The sequence below is a fragment of the Pinus tabuliformis genome, chromosome 8 (genome assembly GCF_031772625.1).
Source record: "Pinus tabuliformis cultivar Carrire ecotype Pingquan chromosome 8, CPIR1, whole genome shotgun sequence".
Taxonomy (NCBI): Eukaryota; Viridiplantae; Streptophyta; class Pinopsida; order Pinales; family Pinaceae; genus Pinus; species Pinus tabuliformis.
This window is the reverse complement of record NC_142294.1, coordinates 304,998,578-305,005,069: the sequence shown is the minus strand read 5'-3', so window position 1 is coordinate 305,005,069 and position 6,492 is coordinate 304,998,578. Positions and strand designations below refer to the sequence as shown.

General features: G+C 36.7%; 1 pseudogene; it reads left to right on the top strand.

The window, feature by feature from the left end:
• The first annotated feature begins 2,099 nt into the window (after positions 1–2,099).
• Positions 2,100–4,137, top strand: LOC149235347 (uncharacterized; annotated as a pseudogene).
• Positions 4,138–6,492: the final 2,355 nt, after the last annotated feature.

Below are 6,492 nucleotides of genomic sequence, written 5' to 3'. Positions count from 1 at the left end.
GTCACTGTGTTGGTGTCCGTGTTTGAGTTCGGCAATGTTGAAGTTCGAAAAAAGTTCGATAATTAAAATATCAAGGACAAAGTTCGGCATTAAGTTTGACATACTAGAAATCTGAAAATTAATATATATGTATATATATAATTCAATATTATCATCAATCATCAAACACATGTGGCAGAAATAAAAATAGCGTTCCAAGTTGCCAACACAGAGCAGCGTCGAGCGATCTGCGGATGATGAGCCACATTGTGTGACTGTACAGTGTGAATTGTACACAGATGCTATAGCACTAAATGATGAAGTTATGAACCACTGGTAGTGGATGAGCCGCACTAGCACAACAAGAGTCAGAGACTCGAAAGGTTGTGCTTGTGCCTTCACTGTCAAGGGTTGACTCCCAAGTCACGGGAGTGTATTGTAGCCACTAGTATGACTCTATAAGTGAGTAGTGTGTCAAGTTAAAGGTAATGACAGGTAGAAGGGGTGCACAGATCTTATGGTTTTAATTAAACATTCATATATATTCGGAACCTCTCAGAATTACTCACACATCAAGATGAATTCTAGGCAAATCTAACCAAATTTAAATCAAATTTCATGATTTTGATCAATTTCACGTTCAATTAGTGTTTGAGTTGATGTTCGACGAAGCGGAGCGAACAAGTTTGGCCAGAAATGAAATTCGGTGAACTTCGAATTTTATCGATTTTGTTCGCCAAACACAGTGACTTGGTAGACAGTTGATAGGCTCTCCCATGTATATAGTCACCACCAGACTAGATATTTGCTTTGTAGTTAATACACTCAGTCAATTCATGGTAGAGCCAAAACAAGTTCACTGGGTGGTTGCAAAGCATGTGCTGAGATACCTTCTAGGCACGGTTGAGTATGGGCTAAGATATACTTAGACGGATGGAGTGAAGTTAGAGGGGTACACTAGTGTTGATTGGGTAGGCAGTACAACTGACATAAAAAGCACTTCTAGGTGTTGTTTCAACTTGGGATCAAGAGCAGCGTCTTGGTTCAGTAGGGAACAAAAGTCAGCTGCTTTGAGTTCTGCTAAGGTCGAGTACATGACTGCCAACTTGGTAGCTTGTGAGGCAATTTAGCTTCAAAAGCTTCTCATGGGATTATTTGATCAGGAGATGGAGCCAACTTTGATTCACTGTGGCAATTAGAGTTGTATCAAGCTCTCAGAGAATGTAATGTTTCATGATAAGTTGAAAAACATTCAGATCATCTACCACTTCATTCGAGATTGTGTGCAAAAGTGGACAGTAAAGCTGAGTATGTACCTACGGATGTGCAGGTATTAGACATCCTGACCAAGGCTTTGATGAAGGGAAAATTTGTATTCTTCAAAGACAAGATGGGTTTGGTGCAAAACACCTTCCTCGCTAAGAGAGGGAATGTTGAAACTATAGCTTTCTACACTGGTCAAGTGCCATGACATGTAGTAAATCACCAAAAGGTTCTCTCACAGAAATTATTTAATTATTTCCTAATTTTGGACCTTAGGCATAAAGTCATTAATTTAATTTTTTGACTTTATTGGCCAATTTTTTATAAAGTTAAAAAGTTCAACGGAAGATTATATCGTGACTGTAGATCTAAAGTATAGAGATGCAATCTCAACCCTCCATCACTTTGGAGATTAGGTCAGAAAATTATAAAGAGGGAAATAGGCTATTGGAGAGAGAGATTGATTGGCACAAGTGACTGGGCATTCAACTGAAGCAGGAGATCGAACTGACAACAAGAGAGGGCAGTGAACATGTCAAGTCTGAGGGGAAGTGAGTAAGCAAGCAAGGAGGTTGAATCTACCTGAGTATATAGGTCAAGATTCCTTAGGGCCATACAAGCAAAATTTACGAAGCCGAACAATGCGAATTAGCAGGGTCAAACTGGGCCAATTTGACACGGCTTAATTGAGTCAAATTGATAGGGTCACACAAGCCGGTTTTGGCTGGGCCATATAGTTCAATTCTGCAGGGTCATAGAGGCTGAAAATCATTTGGCCATACAAGCTAAATTTCTCTGTGGTCATAAAATAATTTACCTAGATCAAACAGGATGCTCAGGGCCAAGTTGCTGCTGAAGTTTTTTGAAGTTTGTTGTAGTTAAATTTTCTAAGCTAAATAAGAAGCTCAGATTTGTTGGTTTTCCCCACATTGGGGTTTCCAAGGTAAAACTGCGTCAAATAATTTTATGTGCTTGGTTGTGTGATTGTTTTTTTTGCTATGCGTACTAAGTTAGGAACCCCGTGTATTTCATGTCGTAAAATTCAGATCTGAAGGAATTATTTATTTTTATTTCGGGTAAATTTTAGTGGATATTAAAATCTGACCTGGGTAACAAGGTTTGGCCAGTGCTTTCCTTATCTTTTCTTTTCATCCTACTCATTTGTTGAATACTTATTGGGTGATTCTTTCTCAAACCCTAAGGTGCCTTTAAGGGCTATCTTTGGACATCTAAACCTTAGGCTTTGCCTATAGGGAAACCTCCCTTGTGGGGATTTCATCTACCACAAAAAAGCAGAAGACAGACTATCGAGGTTACAGTTGGTGGTTGTCTTTTGTTGCCCTTGACCTAGGTCACCTAGTGAGGCTTTGCACTAGGCTTGCTAGATTTTGTGGTAACAAGTACACATATAGATTCGTATCCACCTAAGGGCATTGGCAATCTTGGACGCGCTATCATTAGTACCACAGGTTTTCTACTTGGCATGAGTAGAGGGTTGTTAATATTGCATTCAAGCTATATGTAGCATCTAGAAACCACGGTGAACACTGAAATCATATAGATGTAGACATTAGAAACTTAAGAATGAATGGTGCTCCTGGAGTAACTCAACTTAAGGGTGGTTTCCTCTCTTCTTTGTGCAGATTATGAAAATTAAAGGATTGTCATTGGAATGCCTGGCTAGTTTGAAATTGAAAACCGAAACAGAAGCCGAATTTCATTTTATGTCATCTACAGAAGGAAATTTAGACCTTAAGATTGGATTAGTGGAAGTAACATGCCTGGAACAAAATGATTGATTCTTTTGGAAACGTTTAAGTAGTGTGAAAATTAAATATCGGAAGCAGTTATCAAATGGCGTCCATGATTTAGCAAAATATTTTGATTTCTCAAATGTTTTTGAAGTCCCTGGTTATTTCATGCGATTTACAGGGTTGTAATGTTTTTTTTTCTTTGATTGACGCACATTTACATAGATTTTATTATATTTGAATGTCTGCATTTTATTTGCAAAGCCATTATTGAAAACTATTGAATCATATAGAAAGCCAAACTCCGGATATTGCTGTTGAAAGAGCTAGACTCAAGAAAGCTAATTAGATGATCTAACTAGTTACCAATACTAAACAGTTGCTGTTTTCACTAGAGGTTTGTAAGGATTGCATAATTAGCTTATCACCAGATAATAGGAGATTGATTGAGCTCGCCCTCAGTTGCTGGTGATGGATGATCTTGTCCTCCATAAGGGCGGTTGTCATTGTGGACGTGTGAGATGGCAAGTACGGGCACCTGCTAGCATTGTAGCCTCGAAATGCAATTGCTCTGATTGTTCCATGCGAGGCAACGTCCATTTTGTAGTCCCAGCATGCAATTTCCAGTTGCAAGAAGAATGTAGAGAGTGGCTTACAACTTACACTTTTGGCACACACATAGCAAAACATATATTCTGCAAGATCTGCGGCATAACTTCCTACTATATTCCACGATCCAATCCGGATGGGTTTGCTGTGACTGTTAATTGTGTTGACGCTGGTACCATCAAGCATGTTGAATTCGGATACTTTGATGGAAAGAACTGGGAGGAGTCCTATGAGAAAAGAAATCGGGCATCATTGTCAAAAGTAAGCACCGATAAATGACTTGTTGACAAGACAGAGGAGGCGCTGTCATATGACTGTGAAATTGACTTCGGCACATTTCCTGTAGATTGTGTTGGGCATGGCCCTTGTAAGTGCGAATCAATTAGTAATGGTTTGAATTTGAATTTTTAGCTCGGGTTGAGTCTCGACGCTTGCAAAATGGTTATCCGCATGTTGAATTTGAAATTTGCGTACTAATATTTTTAGAGATTGTAGACTTGCATAAAGAATTTTCATAGATTGTAGTGAATTGATACGTAAAAATATGAGTGTTTTCCTCTTAACATGAAATCGTTTTCTTGTCCTTTGGATTTCTCTATACTTGTAATAAATCATCGAGGGAGAACCTAGAATGGAGCATTTGCACAGAGCATGGTCTTATATCAAAGATATAGACCGTCTCTGCATGAGTATCAGTAGCACTTCAATAATTTTGCTTTTATACTTACAAGTAGATTAAAATCTTTAGCAATCCGCCAACTCTGCTGGGGAAAAATATGAGCTCTTTTGGTAATAGAGACACAACATGATTTTTTTTTCTTTAAAGCTATTTGGGGCATATATATCAATAATGTCAGAAATGTTTCTGGATTGACTCCATGTATAGCTTTGTGTGCAATCACGTAGTTAGAAACAAAAATATTGATACTATAATAAATTACAATGTTTTTGTTTTGATTAGAAATCACCCATAACATCAACTTTTTCTCTAATGGATATCCACAACAGGATTTTTTCCTTTAAAAATAGGGCAAGAACATTTATAGTGTTACAAATATATTTGGATGGATTTGACTATAGCTTTGTGTGCACCCACAAAGTGGAGAACAAAATTTTAATAACGCAAGTAAATACAATGCTTTAATGTTTTATCTTTTATTTTGAGGTAAAGCAGTGCCTAGTGATATGAGACATAGATTCAAATGAGAATACCAAAAGAACAAGATGCTCAATCAACCTTAACACAACATGTACTTTGTTGGAGACAAAGTAATGAGTGAGCCTTTCCACTTGTTTTGAGGAGCGCCCTATTTATTCTCTCTCTCACACATGTGCACCTTCTTTCTTGTGGAGTGCACCTCACTTGGAATAGTTTATTGATTGGTTGGATATGTTTTGGGGATGCACATTATGAAGGATTATGTTATCATTCCCTTGACATTTTGACGTTGTCAAACGCTAGATGTTGTGTCTGTTATTGAGCTTGGCTTATTATATTTCTAGGAGGGTGCACCATCCTTGGAGAGCTTTTATGATTATTAAAGCTTGTTGACATGTCAAATCACCATCTTCTAGGAGGACGTTGGAGCATTAATTTATTGTTTTCTTAACTATAGGAGGGCATGCCATCTCTCAGAACTCACATGCTTGCCATCTCTCACAACTCACATGCTTGGATATTGTAGATGTGGTTAGACCACATATATCTCTCCTAGTTAGTTGAGAAATATAGTTGGTTATGCATTCCTAGGTTAGATCCCGGCTTTGAATTGAAATATTATTATTTTATTGACGAGTTTGTTGAGCCAAAATTCTATATGAGGTTCCTCTTGTGGTGGTTGCTGAAAGTTTGTGGAGACACTTGAGAATATAGCTTTTAATATTTGAATGTGCTTTTAGAGCTTGACCTTTGATGTATTAAGATCTATATTTCTGAAGTGGAATGTGGCTAATTTGGTTTCTTCAAGCATATCAAGAAGGCATTTAACCATCTAACTTTGCTCTTTACGTGGAAGGGTTTATGTGCTATTTATCTCCATCTAAATTCCTTATGTTTTCCATTGGAAATGGTTAAAAGAATGTCATATTTCTCAATGTGAAGTGGCTGAAATTTACATTTCATAGTAGTAAATTAACCCTCTTGATATATTTGGAATTCTTCCTTAATTAGGGCTTTGAAACCAACTTTTGCAATCTGGAACACCCATAGAAGGGTGCTGTAATTTATTCATTTTGATTATAATTATCCCTTATTACATGAGAAAAGACTCATCAAAACACTACCTCATAGTCTCCATTTTCCAAATATAAATTCTAGGCACAAGTCTTGCTTTCCAGCCCTTTAAAATTCATAATTTTCATTCATTTAATTTGCTGGTTTCAAATCTGAAATAATAAAAAATAATCAAAGGCAAAATTAGAATTTAGATTTCATCCCACGAGCCAATGAAAACTTTCTTTTGGCTGTTTTGAGATCTGGAATTTACACATAAAATCAGCGTACTTAGAACTCATATACTCCTGCAAAAGCAGTCCTTTGCTGTCTTAAAATGTGAAAATTCTACAATAAAAAAAATCGAATTTCAGATTTCCACTTATAATCCTAAAATTCTTCTTTCTTTAGCATCTGGTATTTATCATTTTTCATGAGGTCTGTTCTAAAATATAAAAATTCTAAAATCCAAAATCAGAATTCAGATGTCCTCTTATAAGCCTAATTTTTTCTTTCTTTAGTTTTTTTCATTAGGCTTGTTTTATGTGTAATGAATATGGAATTTGGCATTTTCCAGTAAGCTTGTTTTAAAATCTGAAAATTCTAAAGTCCAAAATGAGACTTCAGATTTCCTATTATAAGCCTAAATTTCTTCTTTCTTTAGCCTTTTTGGTTAGG